This window comes from Oenanthe melanoleuca, chromosome 4 (assembly GCF_029582105.1).
Source record: "Oenanthe melanoleuca isolate GR-GAL-2019-014 chromosome 4, OMel1.0, whole genome shotgun sequence".
NCBI lineage: Eukaryota > Metazoa > Chordata > Aves > Passeriformes > Muscicapidae > Oenanthe > Oenanthe melanoleuca.
This window is the reverse complement of record NC_079337.1, coordinates 56773656-56793801: the sequence shown is the minus strand read 5'-3', so window position 1 is coordinate 56793801 and position 20146 is coordinate 56773656.

Genomic DNA, 20146 nt, shown 5'->3' with positions numbered 1-20146 from the left:
AAGTCTGAGAGCTGTGACTGTTCAACCTGGAGAAGAGAAGGCTCAAGATGGGATCTTATCTGTGTGCATTCCCTTCTTGTGGAAGTGAATGAAGACAAGGAAATCAGGATCTTTTCAGCAGTGCCCACTGACAGGACAAGAATCAAAGGGCATCAATGAAAAAAATGAAACATGAGAAAGAAGTTTTTACTGTGAGGGTGCCCAAGCACTGGTGCAGATTGCCAGGAGACCAACTGGACATGGCTCTGGGAAACCAGTTCTACACAGCCCTGCTTGAGCAGGGGAGTAGGTGATCTCAAAAAATCCCTTCCAACCTGAATTATTCTATGAATCTGATCTTCTGCAGCTCTTTTTGCTATTTTTTCTTGTTAATACTTGCCTGAAAATCAAAGTAATATTACATCATCATTCTGTAATTATTTGGTAGCAAGCAATTTTTGCCTCTTGTAGTCCTGAAACGTTCTAAGGCTTTTTCTCCTCTTCATTACATAATATAGAGTTTCATGAGAATATTTTCCTAAAATAATTCCATAGTGTCTTTGTATCTACATCTTTTTATTCAGGGAACTGATGTTAGTAACCCTTATAATCCTCTAAATGTAGACATCAAATGCCACAGTCAAGGGCCTTATTAATTTGTATTAGCAAACCTACTTGTGAGTCCTGCATTAAGCTGTATGTTTGAGTCCTTTCTAAAATAAACTATTTTAAAATGATCAAATAATTTAACATATGTGCGGTCCCTTCCCTTCTTGTACTCTTATCTCTGTTAACTCTTCAGAACTCATGTTCTTTTGGATCAGTGTTGTACTGATGGGGAATTTTCCCTCTCTATTTCAGCCCACCTGTTTTACTAAAGAGAGTTTGAATATGTTACCATAATTGCAACAATTTACATGGGTATCTTTAGAGAACTATATACACCAAACAGAAGTAGAGTTATACACAGGACAGTGGCTGCCAATTTTGGTTTTCTGAGAGGTGCATGAAGTTTCCTACTACACTCTGATCTTCAGCTATATTCCACTTTAAAGGAATTTGCTTCACAATATTGTTTATCAGTATATTTTTAAACAAAGAAATAGGACTCTATTAAAAATCTCTCAGATGCTCAAATCATATTCTGATTTTCAGTTTTTGTATCAGGTAATTTTATACAGCTGTGAATCAAGTAATGGCAGAGATGAATTATTGTCTGTAGTTCTGATTGTTTTTAGGGTTTCACACATGTCCCAGTGCATCCATTCTGTGCCCTCCATAGCATTTCTGGGAGTGTGAATAAGGACTGTTTTGCACATTTCTTTGATCAGGAACTGAAGTTAACTCAGCTTTAAACAGAATTTGAAAGCAAATCTGGATGACCCTAGGGTGGTTTTTTTGTTTGTTTGGTGGTTTTGGTTTTTTTTTTTTTGTTTTTTTTTTTTTGAGTGTAGATTTCTACAGTAATATCTTCATTTTTTTACAGTGATTATGAGTTTTCAGAACAGTGAAGCATATGCTGGAAGAAAAAGGAGCTACTTATATTATATTTGTTATGTTCTAATATCAAATTAGCAGTTAATGAAATTGAGTAATTGAATATTTGATGTGAAACTGGAGTTTTTGAAACTATTCAGGCTTTTGGAAACATTAATATTAATATTTACAGTTGCCTCTCTCCAAAGCAGAATTGTTTTGACATAGTAGTTCCACTCCTTCACTCAGAGCCTATTTACATGTCTTTGAAAGACATTTAAGGTAATTCCAGTGATCCCATGACTGAAATTTAAGACATGGCAGGGAGTAGCCGAACTCACCTACATATGCAATCACACAAAACAAAAATTATTTGCATGTATTACATGAATTTTAGTCTTTGGAATAATCACAGGTTGAAATAAGAAACAGATGAAAGATCAACATGAATAGAACACCAGTGGAGAGTTATTTTCATTATCTTTAAAAAGTGTCCACTGTCAGACTTTAACATATTTTTATTTATCATATGAACTTGGAATAAACTGTACTTCTTACTCTTATTTTTAAGAGGTATTGTATTGGTAACTACATATGTTGGATTTGTTCACTCATGTTCTTATTATCATGACACAGAAACAAGACTCATTCTATGAGTCAATATCCAGAATGAAAAAGCTTGAAGGCTTTGCTCCTTTATCTGATTATACAAGTGGGACAAGATAAGCAAAGTATCACCAAGCTGAATGGCAGTGATAACCACTGGTGGGCATAAGAACAGGTGAGTTTTAAATACTATATTAAACAATAAAAAGGAAAAGAAACATGTAACTTTGGAAAAAAATGAGCAAGAAGTCAAGTTGTAACTTAATTTGGAATAAAAGATAAGAATTTTAGGGTTTTTGTGCTTGTTGATTTATGTGAAATAGGTTTTCCACTTGCTTGGAACCATGTTGATGAATCTAAATGTGCAGCAGAACAGATTCTCTATTTCAGTGTCCTAAGGCTCATGGGACTCAGCATGGGGGACTCTTGGCTTCCTGAATTAAGATAAAGATAACCAGTCATCAGCTCATGGGGGGCTCAGCACAGTCAGGCTTTCTGATGTGACCTGGGAGGATATCTTCTAACTGAGATGCTGATCTACTTTTATACTTGGGTGCCTAAAACTAAATAAAAGTAGATTTAATCTAAAGAAAAATATCCTATATTTCAGGAGTATCTAAAGGATTTGTATTTGGAAAAGTATTTTGCTTTGATCTTCACTGAAATGTAAGTTCATATTAATAATATATCACAAAATATGTTTTCTACAGAAATGTGGAAGTAGATAGGTTTTACTTGGAAACTGTTAAGGTTGTCTGTCTTTTTTTTTTTTTTTTTTTTCCTTCTTTCTGCCAGTAGACAATCAATAAACACAGAATAACAAAAAATTCATTATATAGTTTCATACTGGAGATGCCTGAAATTTTAGCTTTCATATTTTTCAGATTCTGTACTGGCTTAGTGTAACTCTGAACTTCATATAAAATATTAGCAAGTTCTCTCCACAGTTTAGACAAAACAATCATTTTCCAGCCTGAGAACCAAGGACACCATCTTAGCTTCTGGCCCAAAAAGTGTAAAAAACAGTAAATTTAAGAAAGTAATCTGGGAGGATGGAACTTCATAACCTGAAGCTGTAATTGGACAATTAACTCCAATATGTAAATGGACCAAAAGTTATAAAAGTGTGAAAAACCATGACTGGTGATCCATCTTGGGTGGAGCCATGGCCAGGCTCTTGCACTGCCCAAGGTGTACCTTTGAAGGACTTTTAATAAATCCCTACTTTATTCTTTAGCACTGCCCAGCCTCTGATCCAGGTCAGCCTCTCAAACATCACTGGGTTCAGCTACACAGGACTCGATGCCAAAACTCTCCAGTACCACTCACACCTGAACATTGAATTAGGTACAGAAATTGCCAGCAGGTTTCCTTCTGTAGGAAGGTTGTCCTCCTGCCCTTCACAGTAACTCTCTGCTAATATTCATTCTTGCCTTGTTTTTCTTCCTACCTTCCCTTTTATTACTGTCCTGAATACTAATACTATGAGAATGAAGTGTCTAAAACTTTGATTGCTCAACAGGGTTCATCAAAATTAGGCAGCACTGCAGTATATTCTCATAGCATTATTGTCAATGGCTGCTCAGTTATAAATTCACTGAAGAAGAGAGTAAATAGAGCTTTCAGACACTATTCTCACAATTTTTCAAAACTGTTATATAAATGCCTTTATTTTTCATTTTTATTTTCTGCCAAAATGAGAGATTAAATCTGAATCACATATTTAAAAAGAAATCGATTCATCAGTAGTCTATATGTTTGTCTTTTTCTAATTACATCATTATTTTTAGAGTCTTCATTTGACACTGAATCTCTATGTCTATTGAACTCTGAGCATTTTGACTTCTACATAGAGATTCTGTGTTCCTCTAAATGTATAATTTCTGCTTGCAAATACTTTTTCCCCCCCTGCCTTGAATTGTCCTTTTTATTTTTATTGTTAAAGGAATGCAGGGGAAGTGACAATGAGAATGGAGCACTGTCCTTTGCAGATGAACACTGTGCCAGGACATGCCATCAGCTATGGGGCTCTCAGCTGCTCATTTTTCTGCTGTTTTATTTCATACTATTCCCTGGCTGTACTGCTTTTCTTCATGGAGCTGTGAGAGATGTGGATGGAAGGATGATTCTGGTTTTTCTTTATAGTCTTTCCATCCATCAAAGGCATTATGAAGATACAGCATTGCAAAAATATTGTTTCCTGAAAGTACTTCTTCAGTTTTATTTCTTAATGTGGTCTTAGAAAAAATTGTTCTGGTAATTTTTTAATGTTTCCAAACACAAATTTCCAAATACAATGTCTATAGAATCAGGAATCACCACTGTAGGATCTCTCTCTCTTACTTTGGCAGCACTGGCTTGAATTTAGTTTCAAATTAAATAGTAAGCTCTTCTGATCAGAGAACTAGTGTCTCAATCAAGAGTTAATTGTCCTAGTCACTCTTTATAGTCAATGTAATCAATATCCTGTCTTTCCAGATGAAAGTAAATCTAAATAAAGTAACATGAGCTGTGTATCCAGCAATGTGTCTTTCTCCTTATTGGGGTGAAGCAAGGTTATCAAGTTAGCTTACATGAAGGAAGCAAGAATTAAGTGAGGTGAATCCTACCAAATCTGTCAGCTGGTTATTTTGTGTGGTATTGTACACTGGCCTTGCAGATTGCACTGCTGCCTCTGACACAGACTCCTACAGATGATTAAAAAGAATACTTGTCCCTTTTGTGCAAAGAAAATCAAATGAAGGGAGCAGAAGGAATAGGAATGACTATGACTTGTGTCCTGAGACAAAGTCAGTAAATAATATTCAGCTGTCATTAAGAAAATTAAATGAAATAATTTCCTGTCCAGTGAATTAATTAATTAATTAGATTTTCGATGTCTTAATTTGATCCAAGACTTGTAGGAAAAATCAGTCTAGGTGCATGGAATTTGCACAGTATTGGCAAAACTGAGGCATTGTTCACAGCATTCTACAAACATGTAGGCACGTGCTTCCCTCTCAAGCACAAGCTGTACCCAGGTGAAAGCATTGCCTGCTGTGTGCTTGGGTGATCCAAACTGCAGTGGCAGAATTTTGAAAAATGGAGAAAGCTTATGATTAAACAAAAAGCTTCAATGGAGAGGCAATCTTACCAATAATGACAAAAGTCCCTCTGAATTAAAGACTGCCCAATTGCAATCAAGCATAATACCAGAAGGATAATATATGCCTATAGAGAAATACCAAATTCCTCCATACCTTGATATAGAACTGAAGAGAGGTGCTAAATATGTTTGCATTTGGCACTGTTAATTATCCTTAAGCAATATTTGCAAAAGCTTTTAAAAAGTGCATTTTTTTTCAGGTGACAAAATATGATGCCATCTGTTTACCTCACACAAGCAGGTTGGTTTGTTCAAATTACTTATTATGGATATTAGAACTGACTTGACAAGCCAACACCTGTTTGTTTCTGCAAATACCAGTACTGAAGTTTGCACACACTCCCACAGACACAGAGGGGCTCTCTGAAAAGTGAACTCAGGCTGAGCAGGACCAAATGAAGACAGCATTAAGTACTGGTCACAGTGTAATCTTCATCTTTTTTTTTACAGATCTAAAAGTGATCTGTACTCCATCTTCTTAATTTAGAATAATTTCAGCATGATTACATCAACTTTCAACTTTTTAGTTATCTTGCATGGTATGCTCATTTCTCACCACCACAGATGTTGCTGAGATGTGCAAGAGCAGAAATATCATGGTGTAGAAACTGGAGGGTGAACAAGCTGAGAAATGTGATGCTTTTGCTGTATAGTGCTCTGAGGCCTCTGGCAGCAGGATATCTAGCTGTGGAGCTCCATCAACAGATTCAAAATTCACATTTGTGAAAGAAAACATGTAAAGGAAGTGGCTACAGATCAATCTTTCTGGAGTTTGTGAGCAATATATATTTTTAATATATTTTATTAATTTTAAAATGGAAGCCAAAAAGATGTTCCAAGCCATCAGTAGTTTTAAGGGATGAGACCAAGGAAAAGCAAAGTGTCATGGAGAAAGCTGATTCCATAGTAAATGATCAAAGAAATGAGGAAAAAGTAACTGCAATACAGTGCCTTTAGTCACATATTTTAAATGCACAGGAAGATCTGAAGATATACTGAATTACAGTCGAGAAAAATCAGAGAACTGAGCTGGGTGCAGGTGGTATAGATCTGGCAGATCCTGTTTGTACTCCCTGTTGTGTTCCACCAGCTGGGCATCACTGTGGTACAGAGCAGAAATAGAAATGAGCTGTGCATAGGAGGCAGAAAAGTCTTAAATTATGGGCAATTCTGCCTCTTCCCCCTCTATCCCCCTGCAATTTGGTCATGGCTGACAAAGGTATGAAACCCTTATCAAACATGCAGTAGTTAGGGAGAAGTTGAGGAGAAATGAAAAGAACAGGGAATGAATCTTTTACCTTCCTGGGAGATTAGATTTCATTATGCTGAGGAGTTTCTCTCCTAAGAACTACATTTTTTATCCTGTACAATGAAAACCAGATTTTGACTGTTCCACCTGTAAATAAATCTCCATCTTGCAAATGCTGGGCTGGGACTCATTGTGCCACAGGAAACAGGCCTGCATTTCTAGAGTGACTTTCCACTTTGTCTTACTTGCTCACAAGTTTTTTCTATTTCTTTTATTAAGGAAGCTTCTACCCACCATTGTTCAGCAAATAGGATCTCATCAAGTGTATCATCTTCAGCTTGATAGAATTGATTCAGGTGCTGAATTATATACCAAGTAATTGGAATGACCTAACAGAGAATGTGCTTGCATTTATAAATAGGATCTGAACTCAAATAACATGTAGGAAACTAATAAACTAATCTCCAGATTTCCTGGTAAAGTCTCATTATCAGCATCCAACATCACCTTGATTAGGTTACTGTCCAGGCATAAAATCCAATTTATTACTTTTCCTTTTAAATAACAAATTATTCCATTTGGCTTAGTCAGGGGTTTGTAACTGAAAGATTTTGGGACCTGTTTTAGAGAGACTGGGATTGTTTTACCATTCTATTACTTTTTGTGCTGTAGCATGGCATCATGACATGGGAAAATTAGTAATTTTTTTAAAGGTTAGCTTTCCAAGTTTCTATTGTCAGACTCTATACAGAAGATTTTCCCCTGAAACTCCCCATACAATGATGCATTCTTGCCTTTTCACAATGCATTTTGAATATTATCAGTTTGAAATTTTCCTTAGATATTTTCTCAAGTCTATTTTCATACTTCAAAAGTTTTCCTTCACTGTTGCTTTATTACTACAATTCAATATATGAGATTTGAGAATAGTTTTTCAAAGATATAGAAAATGGTTGTAGGTTGGATGAGATCTTAAAGGCTGAGAAATGACCATACCTCTGTATTTTGTTTGTATTTGGCACTTTGCTTTAGCTGTCTTAGGGAGACCTTTTGCTGCAAAACAGGGAGAATGTATCACTTTAGCACATGTAAGATAAATGATTAGGGAATTTATCACATGGTTTGATGTGGACAACTGTAGAACCTACAAATTGTCAAGATAAAGCCTGATTTTTTTTTTTTCCCTCCTGATTTTTTGGCTGTGCTATAGTTGAATGCCAGAACAATGGACCAGAGCTCTGGAGAGATGCTTGCACTTGTTTGACTTCCATTGTTTTCTCACCTCTTTAGGTCTGAAATATTCTTGAAATGCTGTCAGGAAAAAAATTGTCCATGTCTCTAGGTGACATAATCATCTGGCCATGTCACCCCAATCTGTTCTCAGCCATGGCTGTGAGTGATAATTGCTTTTTTCTAATCTCCGGCTGTGAAAAGTTAAGTGGAGTAAATTTTGTGCAGAAGGAGGATCCCTGACAGACATGAGTCCCTAGAGCTCTAGACTATCAGCAAAACTGCAGTCTGAAACTACAGATAGTGGCTAAACTTAAAATATTTATACATATGGTCTAGACAGTCTCAAGGTGGATTTGGAGTTTTATTAATATCTCAGTTTAAAAGTGTATCTGGATTAAGGTTGAATACTCTTTTTTGAATGGAAGTTACAAAAATACACAGGGTCAGCTTTATAATTATGCAGCTGATTCAATATTATTTAAATTTCCATATTTAAAAACTCCTATTATATACATATATGTATGATTTATACCAGAAATTCCTTTTTATACATTCAAAAAGTCTTTCCAAAAAAATTGAATTTCTGAGTGACAATGTGGAAAAAAGTCCTGAGTCACTGAGTGACTTTCAAATATTGCAACTTGCTACTGCATTGCCATAACAGGAATCAACCTGCACTCCTCCTGGAGGAGTCTAAAACTTGTGTATGTGGTGGAGCAACAATGTAGTAACAGGAAGTGTGAATTCATTGGTTTCCTATAGAGGGATTTATTTCCTGTGTGTTATTGGAACTAGTTACTCCGTTTGTTGTCTCAAAATTCAAAATAGTGTCTTTCAGTGCTTCAGCAGGCACAAACATTCTGAAGAATGACCTACTAAGACTTAGAAATGTTTGAATACTGTGGTGCAATACAGGACCTGTCAAAACCCTTAAACCAGTGATTCTTCCCAGCCCCACTCCTGCAGAGGGACACCTGGAGTCAATTAGTTCAGATTAAGAGGAAAGAATAGATGCAGGCTCTGCCCTTGCATGGTAGATGAGATGAAGAGGGTTTATCTGGCTCTTTTTCCTCAGAGATGAAAATAATAGTGTTTTTTTACATGTGTCACTAGGAATTGTCAAACCATAGTAAATATTATATTTATCTGGGTTTTTAGGTTTCTATAGGGTTTAAGGGTCCTTTGGATGTGGCTGTTGAAAGCTGTGGAGAGGAGGGTTCTGCACTAACATTTTGTCACCCAGTTTTGATTTTACTAAGAGAGAATGCATGCAGTTTAAGACAGATGGCAGCTCTTGACACATGAAGAATAAAACTAACATTGAAGGGCTTTTGGAGGCTCTGTGTGTGTCTGTTGAAGTTTTTGTTGTACATTATATGGAGCTGGTTGCTCTTTGAAGGTTGTATCACTAGCTCTTATAAACTGATGGAGATCTGTGACCCTGTTAATTTCTGAAATTTTCTAATTGAAGAAAATTATTTTCTCTTTGTTGTTATGACATTTGATTTTTTGACAGATTTTGGGGTTCTTCTCCTTTTCATACAGAATAGTTCAGTTCCTCTGTCAGTTCTGCAAATAGTGGAGGGAGAGCCAATGTTAAATAATACTCCTACTTATTACAGTATAAATAATCTTAGTGTAAAAATTCTACCTGAGAAACCCTTATTAAAATATTAATTGTACTGATATAAAAGTTTAGGTGTTCTCTAATTAATGCTGTGAATACTCCTATGATGAGCAGAGTTTTCTTTACTCTGCATAGTTGGGAATTTCAAACTAGAATCTATTTCTTTTTCAATCTTATATTACCAGATGTTGCAATATTTTGTTTGCCAAGGTGTTTAAAACTATATCTAACAGAAAATGAGATGGACTGCTCCAAATAGGGTGAAATGAAAGAGCTGAGAAAAGACCATGAATTCTAGGATGTGCATAAAATGTTTATTTTACCAAATTTTGTAAATTTTATAGTATGTAATACTTTCTTGATAAATGTCCACTTAATGTGGATGTTGGTGAGATTGTAAAAACATATTTTTAAATTTCTTTAAGAATTTTTTCTTGTTTATATTGGAACTAGGATTTATAATTTTTTTTTTTTTTTAAAAATCATCATTCTAAAGCATAGTCAAATTGTGCTATCTATTTTGAGCTAAAAACACTCTAGTTTAGCTCAACCCATATTAGCATAAATATAAGATAAGATAGTGGTTGAATGTATTAGTTTTCCCCAGTTTATAAGTTTAGTTCAGGGATACTTTTGTTGTTATAATAATTGAAGTCATGTGAAGGATATATGGAAAAAATCTTAGTGTAGATTTAGATACTAGGATATGCAAAACCCATTAATTTCTATATTTTTTTTACATAACATTTTATTAAGGTTTTTGTTCCTGGAGTTTATGGTTTCTTTACATTTGAAACATAAGTCTGGTTTCCCAGGTATAATGTAACTTGATTATGAGAAAATTATTCTTTTCATTTCATTACTTATATTCCATCAGCTTTAATTCTCTGCAAATACAATACTATTTCTTGGAAATTTTAGTTCCTACAAAATAGTGGATTTAACAAATAAACACTAATCCTGAATTAAATCTTGAGAAAACATAACTTGAGTTGTTTTTAATGAAAAAATGTCCTTAAATCTTTCTCAATAGCAATCAGACCACCTTTGTTATTTTAAGATTAAATATAGCTTCCAAAGCCCTTCTTTTGTTCCTAGTGCTGCTGTATATTTGAATTACATCAGCTATACAAGCATAATTACCAGTTCTGGAAAACAGCTCTCATGGTAACATGCAGCCAAAGCCTGGAATGGCAAATGGGAGAAGCCAGGGATTGATAAGAACTGACACGTGTCAGTCTCTGCCTTATTACTGAATTATCACAACTAAAACCTTAATGGTGCAAATCATGAGTAGAAGAAAGGTGTCCTTTTAAAAATGATTGTGAGCCTGTTGATAGTGTTATAATAATATAAACAAATAATTGCTAACACCTCAGTTAAACCTGAATATAAGATTTTCAACAAGAGTTAAATCTGTGGTTATTAATAATATCACTAGAAGGAAAGATGAAACTGAGACAGGGCTTTTTTTTCCAAAATTAATCAAAAGGTGCAGCTATTAATTAATTTTACCAACTCATTCTGGTCTTGAAAATGAAAGCTGAATATTTTCTAGAGATAGACTAAAAAAGGGGCTTTGAGTAGAGAGCATACCTCAGTCATACCAAATGTCACAGTTACTCAGGTAAGTCTTTTCCATGGACATACACATAATATTCCTGGGTTAGAAAAAAGAGAAACAGCAAAAATGATGCTAAAATTGAAGATGCCATTGTTTAACCCCAGCCACTAATCAAATACTTTACCCCTGGTGGGATGGGGAAGAGAGTTGGAGGGGAAAAAGGGAAAAAACTTGTAGGTTGAGACAAAGACAGTTTAATGGGTACAGCAAAAGGGACCTGTGCAAGCAAAGCAAAGCAAGGGATTCACTCTAGACTGCCCAAAGTGGTGGAATCACTGTCATTGGGGGTTTTTAGGAAAGAGTGGATATGGAACTTAGTGACATAATCTAATTGACATAGTTGTGTTTGTTCATAGGTTGGACTCAATGATCTCAGAGGCTTTTTTCCAAGCTAATTTATTCTGTTTTCCTGTGATTATTCTCCCAGTTTTCTTGCTAAGCATGATGCCGTGTGATTTTAAATATACCCATGGTTGGGTGGGTTTAACTGCCCCATATGAGTCCCCTCCCAACACCCTCACAACAACATTCATGTGCATCAGGTCTTCTCCCTCAGTAGTACTTTTCATAGCCTCAGTCCTGGCCCCTCAGCCAGGATCCATGTCCCATTTTTTCACCTCTGCCATGCTATGTTTCTTTGCAGATAATGGAGGTAGCTGTCTGGTTCTGGATTTAAGGCAGTGGCATAGCAAATGCCTGTGAAACCCTGCACACAGCATGGTCTAGAGACATAAGAAAATGAAAATCCATAGAAATTCTTTGACAGCTGCAGCCACAATTTGCACACAGCTAAGATACCCAAATCCAACAGGATCCCAATGATATTTGAATTTTGTGTGGGAGTTTATTTCCTTCTTTTCATTCTTTCCCTCACCCTGTTAACAGCTACAACAAGTAGCTGGAAGTTCTGTTTGCAGTAGTCTTCAATGCCAGGTTGGATGGGGCTTTGAGCAACCTGGTCTAGTCAGAGGTGTCTCTGTCCATGGCAGGTGGGTGAGAACTAGCTCATCTTTAAGGTCCCTTCCTACCCAAACCATTCTATGATACATTGTGAAGTGATAACTTGTGGTTAAGAAAGATTTAATTTAATCTGATCTACTGTCCTGAGGGTGAGGGAAAAGTATATGCAAATTAACAAGGCAGTATGGAAGCGACAGTATGGAAGACTTAAAGAGACAATTCTTCACTTTTGGTCAGTTTTTCAAGACAAGCTCCTTGATATCAATTGGTCTGGAGCTTTCCTTGCACTTGTGCACACAGTTCAATTGCCAGAGGCATTTGGAGCACAGAACATTTAAGCCTAAATGACTCCACAGTTCATCATGGCATGAGCAAGTTAAAGCTGGTCTTTGCTAGGGAAATTTGGACAAATTTTTGTTAAACACTGTCATCAGCTCTGCACTTTAGAATAATGACAGATGTCTTTGCGTTGCTAAGATAGCTTTTTAATGCTAATACAGTTATCTGAAAAATGTTACACAGGAAACCAAGGAATGCCCGTAAAGTCAAAAGCTCATATAACAATACACTTCAAATTATCCCTTTTATCTATTTCTATGGGAATAAGATATGAAGCTTCCTCCAATTCAATAATGTATTCCTTTACACTAAGCTCTGCTATTGGTATGTGTGATGCTTTCATTGTTTCAGAGGGAATGGTTTTCACTAGGCTTAAAATTATATCTTCTTTGTTGAAAGCATTTGAAATTATCATAATGGATGTAGCACGAAATGCAGATGGATGGATGAGGTGAACCTTGGTTTTGAATAAATGACATTGTTAAGCTTTTTGATCTCAGATACCTTTTAGTTATGCTGAATTTCTGTGCAAATTTTAAAGAGTTTTTAAGATCTCATCCAGCTGGCTAAAGTGCAAATTCTACTATTAGCCAAAAAAAACCCCCAACATGGAAACGGCCCAAGAAATGGGTCTTTTTGCCTACTGCTTCTATTTCAAGGGGTTGTGAGTCTTGGCTGACAACCAGGGCTGTTGCAGAGCTCCAGTGGTAAAACCTGTACCGGAATAGACCTGCCCACACACAGAAATGTCAGAACTATTTAGCTTGTCAGTCCTAATTTCTCTCTGTGTTTGAAATCATCTCCAGTAACACATCCTTTGATGAAGCATATCACCCTTCAGCAAACATGCTCATTCCAACAGAATATTCCTTCTCATTGCACTTGCAAAATGACTTAAGATGAGGACCTTAATGTGTTATGCCTCCCTGAAACCCTAACTGTTGTTTCTATCACTTGAGAACTGGAGATTTTATCAAATCAAAAAAGATGCAACTTGCTTATCTCCAAGGTTTTGGTTGTGCATCTGTCATGGTTTAACCCCAGCTGGCAGCCAAGTACCACACAGCTGCTCACTCAGCTCCCCTCTGCCCCCATGGTGGGATGGGGACGACAGTCAGGAAAGAAAAGAAAATTAAACTCAAGTTTAATAATTACGGCAAAGTAAAATATAATAATGATTCTACTAGCTCTAATAATTTTAATAAAAAGGAGAGGGAAAGGAGAAAACAAAAAACAAGAGAAAGAAGTGATGCACACCACAATTGCTCACCACCCCCTGATGGAGACCCAGCCTCCCCTTGAGCAGTGATCACCCCCTTTCAAATTAACTCCCCACAGTTTATACACTGGACATGCTGTATTATAGTATGGAGCATTCATTTGGACAGTTTGGGTCATCTGTCCCAGTCATGATCCTCCCAGCTTTTTGTGGACCTCCTTGCTAACAGAGCATGAGGTACTGAAAACTCCTTGCCTCGGGGTAATTACTACTGAGCAGCAGCCAAAACATCAGTGTGCTATCACCATTATTCTCCCACTGAATCTAAAACTCTGCATTGTACCAGCTGCTAGGAAGAAAATGAACTCTGACCCAGTCAAAACCAGAACAACATCTTGATGAACTATTGCTGCAGACTGGTTAACCATTTCCATTATGAAGATTTTCTAGTTTGTTTTTCACAAAGTCCAAAGTTCACTAAAACCTACTGAAACTGCTGTGGTTCTAAGAAATAAATTCATAACTCTCTTAAAAATAATTTATTGACTCCCAATGGTCTGTTGATTGAAGCCAAATTTCCATGATCCTCAGATATTGCTGAAATTAGTCTCTGAGCCTCAATATATGTTGGTTTTGTTACCTGTCCCACTGAAACCACAAGTGGAAAACAGCCTTTTATCATATGCTAAATAGATTCACAGTCTTATATGTTGACTTATTTTTTCCTTTTTTTAATGTGTAGTGCAGATTACTTGTAAAGAGTTAGGTGCTAGGTCCTTTGTAGTAACATTTCCTAAGTGCATCACTAGTGCCCTGTAGATAAGGTGTTTCAGACTGCTGGCTATATTTTTTTTATCTTATGTTCAGTAAGTAAATTTCAGTATGACTCTAGTAGCTGCTATGAATCTGGGTTGTGTGTACTAGTGATACTGATAGCAGAGGCATCTTTTGTAAGGAAGTCCTCATTTGGTCTGTTAGATAAATTTCTGCTGTCAACCAACTTCTGTACTTTTGGGGTTGGTTTTGTGTGTTTTTTTTTACTTGATTCTTTTTTGATGTGTTTTGTTACAACTAATTTCAATTGTCAGAATTTTCTTATTTGGAAAAAAACTAGTCTGCAAAATAATACAATTGCATTCAGCTTTCATGCTAACATTTTTCCATGAAATGCATCAGAGTAATTTATTCTATAAAAACTTGTTTATTAAGCTTTCAAAACTAACTATGAACTGCAGATGAAGTGTAGCAGAGGATAGAATTTTTATTTGTAGAAAAAGAGCAGAAATGTGAGAAGAAAGTACATTTTATCTTCAATCTCATTACCAAGACAGAAGAATACAATCTTGATTGAATACATGCTAAATTTTTGGAGCAGAAAACTACCTTTGTTTTTGTGTATTAGTGCAGCTGTGAGTCCATTCAGTTAATTTTACCATCTTATCATCAGTAAGTGGAAGACCATGTGATGGATGAATTTCTTTGCTATAAAGGAATCCACCTGATTCGCTCTTTGAAATCAGGAAGCCATACTCATTCCTTGGGCAATTATTTTCTCATTTTCTGTCTAACAGTTAATACAGCTTATTTCCAGCATGAAGGACACTCTTCCCAGCCACCATGTGTGAGAGTGCATGCCTGCACATGTCTTGTTCTTTCTTATGGGAGGAGAGGAAGAGATTTTTTTAACTTGGCCTAGGATTTTGAGCCACTAAACCTCTCCTCTCTGAAAGACATTATGAGCTATGAATAGTTAAGTACACTTCAGTGTGTACATTATTAGACTGTTTCCTTCTTTTTTAAGCCAAGTGGCACTCAACAACCTGAAGACACTAGAGGTAAAGAACTTAATCTTTTAAACCTATGAAGAAGGAGCTAGGAATGGCTTTGATGTTTTGTTGTGGATTTAAGTAGGAATGAGACAAGCATGCATTTAAACTGTTTAAAGTTCTGCCCCCCCACCTCCAAAACTCATAGGTCAAAATCCAACCTCCCAGTGAAAAGAAACAACCCTAGATATGTAATCAATTACTGTAGTTGGATAGATAAATAAGGTTTCAAGCAAATATTTTTGAGTGTCTCTAGGTGTTCCAGCCAGATTAAGTATGCTGTTTAGGGGCATTGTTGGAAATGGAATAAGAACCTCCATTATAAAACTTTTGCCTACAGCTTAACTTTCATAGTGCTCCATGGTGTTTCTTCTTTTTTTCCTTACCATTTCCTTCTGCAGTTATATCCTGAGTTCTCTTCCATCCTGTTCTCATTCTGGGCACTCTCACCATTATTAATTATCCTGGATGATCCTGCTGCTCTCTTTCAGCTTCATTCCAGGATTTTAACAGGAGGATGAAGTGATTCTATTATGGTTATACTTTAGTGTATTAAACTAATGATTCAGAGACTAAATAGCTAAGATATTTTCAGTGACTGCAACACTAGAACCATCCAAATTAAAGAGGAGGCAACTGTATCTTAAAATTGAAGACATTTATTTAATGTAGTACCAGGCTTACAATATCATACAGCTTTGGTAAATAAAACAACCAGTAAGCCTTCATCAGTTATATGCTGCCATTTGCTATAAATTTCTTTGGACTTTTTAAACCTCCCATCTAGCAAGAAACACTCTACAATCTTAACATTCTGTTTTGAATACGAATGGCTATAAAATATCCTGGAACAATAAAAAAGGAAGAAGATAATAAAAGAGGCAATGAAAATCAAGTTTATTTAATAAATAATACATTCTAAAGCTAAACACATTTTAGAAAAAGCCTGACTGTTGCATATATTTTAATGACAGAGATCTGCTTTTTGCTGTAGAATATTGGCTGTTAGGCACTTCATCATTCCAACTCAGAATGCCTTCCAACACATTAAGAAAGACTCTTTGCTGCCTTTGGATAAATCAATAATTATTTTGCATTGTAATAAATATAAAATAAACCCAGTATTATGATTTTTAGAAAGATAAGTACTGTGGAAAACTTGTGATAGCTTTAATCCTATTCATTTTGACAGAAGTCTCCAAGGTGATTTAGGGGACAGTTAGATTTACAGTTCTTTAAAGAGAGTATATATTCCCAAGATGGATGTGGAAGGACTCAGACAAATAATAGGTCTATATAAATTTTGCTACCTGACAAAATAGATGTATGCAATTTTCAGATAATACCCTCATCTCCTTCAAACTCACTATATAACTGCAAGGTAAAAATATATAAGAAGATGTAAACTCTGATGAGCTGGGTAGAAGCTCTGTGTTACTTCCACATTAATGCCTTGCTGTAAAGGGACCTTGATTTATTTAGATTGCTAGAACTGCAGGGGGCACAGAAAGGAACAGACTTTAGGACATGAAGTGTCTGTTAGGCAGAGAATTGCTTCAATGACAAATGGTAACACAACCAGCACTGTTGGTGAACTCTACAAATCTACAAAGTCCCTCACCTCCTAAACAAGAGGGAGGCTAAAAGGGTGTGAAAAAAACAAAAAAAAACTCCAGGTCTATGACAGCTCATGCCTTAACAGTGTTCATTCTGGGAAAATCAGCAGTGTAATCTTAATTTCTATGTTTATTTTATTAGGAAATTATGTTTGTATTTTGTCTTTTTCTGGATTTCTAGATAAAAAAAAATTGTTTGTTACTGAGGTCTGAGTCCACTGCAAAGGTTGAACTCAGTGGATCCAAACATCTGCCTTGTTTTTTTATTTTCTCCACTTATTACATCCTCCTAAATTGCGTTGAAGTGTATTTAAGCAAACATAACTTTAAGTGGCCTATAGAAAACTGAATTTGAATCAGTGAAGGAAGCATAAGCAATGGATAACTGAAATAATTTCTTTTGAGTCTTATTAAAAGGGAGAAATTATTTACTTTGATGGTGGCTAAGTCCTTGCTGCAATGGCCATTTTACTACTGACTCATTTGAGCACTTCAGCCAGCTAATTGGCCTTTACAGATAAATTAGTAAGTATGAGTATTATAAATCAGAGAGGTCCTTTTCAACAAAGTGAAGATGTTCAGTGCTTAATATCTCCAGAAAAATGAGAGGCTAAGAGAGTATCACTTTATCATGGAAAAAATGCACCATGCTGTCACACACAAAAAGTTGTTCTGGATTTATCCAGAACTGATTAAGTTTAATTTGTGAGCAAGGATGTTCATTAGTTATCTGAGAAAGTCTCACTGACTGCCAAATGCAAAATTCTTATTAAAAAACTCAGGATCCTGTATCAGAAAATGCCTCATGTGTGCAATACAGCAAATGAATGACACAGAACTTGAGATGTACCAGAGGGAAAAATAATCTACAGTCATTGCTTTAAGAGATGTTGGGCACTCTGATTTTTTAAGTCACATGCAACTATAGGGAATTTCTTCAAGCAGAAAGGAAAATCTCATGTCAATTTTGCTGAAAAAAGAGTGCTGTAAATGTGAAAACCCTATAATCTTTAAAATGAAAAATTGTTAGTATATTTGTGGGAAGTCTAATCTCATTACTAGCTAATAGATTCCCAAATCATACCATTATTAATTCCAATGAATTAACCAAGACTCTGTACTCCAAAAAGCTGATTTTTTGAATTCTCAAATAAATCAGAGAAAGGAAATTTTGTATAAATGGGAAGGTCAGACTTAGTGAAATTGTGAGCTAGTGGAGGATTTGATTATCTACTGAAATAGTAGGGCCTTCCATTCTGTGAGCTTATTTTCCTCAGTGTAGATCTTCATATATGAGAAAGAAAATAAAATATACGTGTCATTAATTTTGCTAGAACCTAAGCTAAGTATCCATTATTAGGCTTTTTTGGATATATTTGCATTGGTGCTTTAGGAAAATATTATTTTTGCAGACTGGCAGGGATAAGAGTTAGGATTTTGGAGCTACTAAAATATAGGAAAAATACTAGTCAAGACTGCTAGGCAATTGATATGCCAGTCACATATACAGCAGAAATTATATTCAAGGAAACATGATTTTGGCCAAAGGTACAGAGCAAGAACAAACCTTCTGCAGACAACTGATACCTATTTAATCTCATGTTATAAAATGAGAATTCTGTTTCTCAGAATTCCCAGATCTATGGTGAGGAGCTGTAGAAAACAAAGAAGACATTAGGAAATGCTCTGCTCATATATAATTGTAATAACTAATTACACCTATTGGAACTGTAGTTACTTGTGAGATTTTATTGTCTCCTTTTTATTGCATCGATTCAGACACAAGGTTTTCCTCTTCAGCTTGCATTACTTACATTGCCTTAATTATCTCACAGTAAAGACTTTATTCTTAAACTAGAGAAGAACAGGTGGTCATCCATTTGGTAAACATCCCTTGATGTAAAAATATATATATTCAGTGCTTTAGTTCACCTTTAAATATGGGACTGGACCTACCTGTAGATATTGAAAAAATAGGAATGAGGACCTAAAATAGTTCCCACCAGAAATCTCAAGATTAGTCAGACATGGAAATAGCTGTTACTTAAAAATCTGTGACTTTTATTTCCAGACAGTGCAATTGTTTCAGATAGCTTTTCCTCAGTATTTCTTAATTAATCTTTCTTATTCTGAGGACCCTAGGACATTTGCAGAAGGAGATCAAGAATTCCTGCAAACAGCAGAATGCCCAGCAGTTAAATCTTTGCTTGACACAAATACTGGGGCCCTGTTTCTGTAGGTTGTTCTAAAAGGCTTCCCACAGCTCTGAGGTATTCCTGACTTTGACTACCTTTACTTTTCATGACAACCAAAATTTAAAGGAAAAGGGGTAGTAGATTTTTAATACTGGACTATTAGCTACTATTGCTACAAGGATAAATCATGGTAATTTTGAAGATGGTTGGTGCTAGAGCTTTGTATTTTCATGGCATGGCTGGAAACAACAATGAAGTTTTAAGTAAAAGTCTTTTGTCTAGAAGTGAGGTCCTAACTAACCTGAATGACACAGCCAAAATTTCTGGTTAAACTTTGTAGATAACTGCGGAGATCAGTTTTATAGGGAATGCCATGAGGAATTAATAGTTGTCTTTAATAAGGTGCAACAATTAATATGCTGGAAATAGAAGGCAACAGAATATTGAATAAGTCCTTTCAACGTGAAGTAAATAGTGCAGGACTTCTATTTAAAAGAGTAAGTGGTCATATGGCAGGTTATAGAAATAGAAAAAGGAGTGAATTGGGTGATATCTATAACTCTACTACAGCATCTGCAAATGAATAATGACTTTGAATAATGACTTTGCAATTTTAATGGCAAGGGGTAAGGCAATGCTGGTGTATTTGTGCTGTTACTGAAGGCAGGCAATGTGGCCTAGTAGATAAAGCATTAAACTCAGCAGGGTTGGCCAGACTATAATCCAGGCACACCACAAACTGAGTAAATCTGCTCAGCTCTGTATGCTGTTGTTGTTGTCTAAGGATTCAGCTGAATGTGATCCAGGCCTAGTTTGGTGCATGGTAAATCTGTGACTAAGACTTGGTTTTACTAAGACAGCTGTTATTAAGAAATAAGAAAGTATGGGAGCTAGAGCTATGCAAGAAAAGAAAAACAAGAAGTGCACAGTAGCTGAGATAGTTGTCTTCATCAGTAGAAAGACACAAAAGGAAAAATACTAACATGAAAAACGATAAAACAAACAAGACAAAGCAGAACATCAGAAGAGAACATTTCAGCAACATCAATTCA